General features: G+C 51.7%; 1 non-coding gene across 1 annotated transcript; it reads left to right on the top strand.

Annotated features, from left to right (window-relative positions):
* The first annotated feature begins 1,177 nt into the window (after positions 1-1,177).
* On the top strand, positions 1,178-1,332 carry LOC123686907. The gene has a single exon (XR_006748660.1). It is a non-coding gene; the product is annotated as a 5.8S ribosomal RNA (ribosomal RNA).
* Positions 1,333-2,500: the final 1,168 nt, after the last annotated feature.

Raw genomic sequence — 2,500 nt, 5'->3', positions numbered from 1 at the left:
TTTGTGCGTATTTCATTATACAAACAAAAACATAAATCAAGTTTTAGAAACCGAAACCGTCATCGTCGATCAAGCAGTTGGCTCGAGGTAGCTTCAATCGATCGGATTAGCCTTCCTTAACATTTTGTGGGAGCGGCGCCGTGAGATAATAGTGAGCTATCACGTTGCCCGATCGACGTTAAACATCTGGTCGGCGTCTCCTCTTGGCTTACGTCCGTCGTTTCAGAACGATCGCAGATTATGTGAGCATTTGGTTAGACGATTATGACCGGAACCCTATATGGATGCGATCGTTTAGACCGATTATCCGGGTACCTAGAACGCACGTAGAGTTTTGTGGTTGGGCGAAGTTTCGTGATGTGCACGGAACGAGGAGCCGGCCGCTGGCTTTGCGTTCGTGTGGTTGGGCGAAGTTTCGTGATGTTTACGAGATGAGGAGCCGGCCGCCTATGTCGGCGTTTGTGGTTGGGCGAAGTTCCTTGACGGAACGAGGAGCCGGCTGCTTATGCTGACGTTCGTGGTTGGGCGAAGTCTTGTGATATCCTCGAAACGAGGAGCCGGCCGCACGTGTGTGCAGCCTTCGTTGTAGGTCCATGTTTAGAGATGTTCACGAAATGAGGAGCCGGCCGCTTATGTCGGCGTTTGTGGTTGGGCGAAGTTCCTTGATGGAACGAGGAGCCGGCTGCTTATGCTGACGTTCGTAGTTGGGCGAAGTCTCGTGATGTGCTCGGAATAAGGATTCGAAGCGCTTGGATTGCCGCGTTCGTGGCTGGGCGAAGTTTCGTGTTTGGCACGGAACGAGGAGCCGGCTGCAGGTTTTAAAGATTCTCGCCCGAAATCGATCAGTCGTTACCGTTGTCTACGGACTTCGGTAGGACGATCTATTCCAGGGACGAAGACGTCGACGTTGTGCGACGCCCGTTACATTAGCGTTTTTATGCTCTTTCGGGATTGTCTGCGACGTTTGTCTCCGTCCGAATTTTTTACGATAATTGTCACTAGATTAGTACGCAAACTAGTTGAACCGAAGATTTTGCGCCGATCGACTGACGTATTGACCCTTCAGTGGGTCGTCTCAGTCATTGGAATGTCATTCTCGAGGAGGTTCGCAGTTGGCGTCTCGTATTTCGAGGGAAAGTCCATTGCGACTAGTACCGAGAAATCGAACATAAAAGATTACCCTGAACGGTGGATCACTTGGCTCGTGGGTCGATGAAGAACGCAGCTAATTGCGCGTCAACATGCGAACTGCAGGACACATGAACATCGACATTTCGAACGCACATTGCGGTCCTCGGACACTGTCCTCGGACCACTCCTGACTGAGGGTCGGTTCCATTACAAAGACTGCCCGGCCAGACGTTATGGCTTGACGAAGTGACGACGTAAAGGTCGTCTAACGTTGATCCTGTACCGAAGGTCATTTGGGCGAGTTGGACGGTTTGCCGCGTGACGATCAACGTTCTGTCGTTTCGACGCCTCGTGTGTTGGAATGATGAGGAGTTGTTTTCGTAACGCGCCGTCTTGAATTGCGAAAGCATATATTGTGGTGTCGTGGTATTGCTCGATCTGCGCCCATGACTGTAGACATGCGATCGTCGTGTCCGAGAAATCTGAACGACGTCCGATCGCTTTAATGTGCCAGTTGTCGCGCGTTGCGGATGAGCTTTCATGAGCGCACCCCCGAAACACCGAAGCACTTTGCTTGGATTCGCATGATCCGCCATACGGAGCAGGAGATAATAGACGCCTTTGAGTAGGCTAACTCCCTCGCGTAAGGTACGTGATTTTATGAGCCGCCAAAGGTTAGTTTCGGAACGTTTCGATGATTTGAACATACGACCTCAGGACAGGTGAGACTACCCGCTGAATTTAAGCATATTATTAAGCGGAGGAAAAGAAACTAACTAGGATTCCCTTAGTAGCGGCGAGCGAACAGGGATTAGCCCAGCACTGAATCCCGCGATCGTAACCGGTCGCCGGGAGATGTGGTGTTTGGAAGGATCCATTATCTGGCGAGTTCGCGGCGCGTTCAAGTCCATCTTGAATGGGGCCATCGCCCATAGAGGGTGCCAGGCCCGTAGCGACCGCTGCGGCTTGCTAGAGGATCTCTTCTTAGAGTCGGGTTGCTTGAGAGTGCAGCCCTAAGTGGGTGGTAAACTCCATCTAAGGCTAAATATAACCACGAGACCGATAGCGAACAAGTACCGTGAGGGAAAGTTGAAAAGAACTTTGAAGAGAGAGTTCAAGAGTACGTGAAACCGTTCAGGGGTAAACCTGAGAAACCCGAAAGGTCGAATGGGGAGATTCATTCGCGCCTGTTGTTGGGATTTACTGACTGTGGAAACGGCGACGTTCGCGTTGGCTGTTCCCTTCGGTTCATCTCCGGCTTCGGGCGCGTGCACTTCTCCCCTAGTAGGTCGTCGCGATCCGTTGGGTGCTGTTCTACGGTCTCGAGTGTAGCCCGTGAGCTCGGATTTTCCGATGTTTACGGACACTG

This window comes from Harmonia axyridis, chromosome X (genome assembly GCF_914767665.1).
Source record: "Harmonia axyridis chromosome X, icHarAxyr1.1, whole genome shotgun sequence".
Lineage (NCBI taxonomy): Eukaryota > Metazoa > Arthropoda > Insecta > Coleoptera > Coccinellidae > Harmonia > Harmonia axyridis.
The sequence above is the reverse complement of the archived record's forward strand: the minus strand, read 5'-3'. Positions and strand labels throughout refer to the sequence as shown.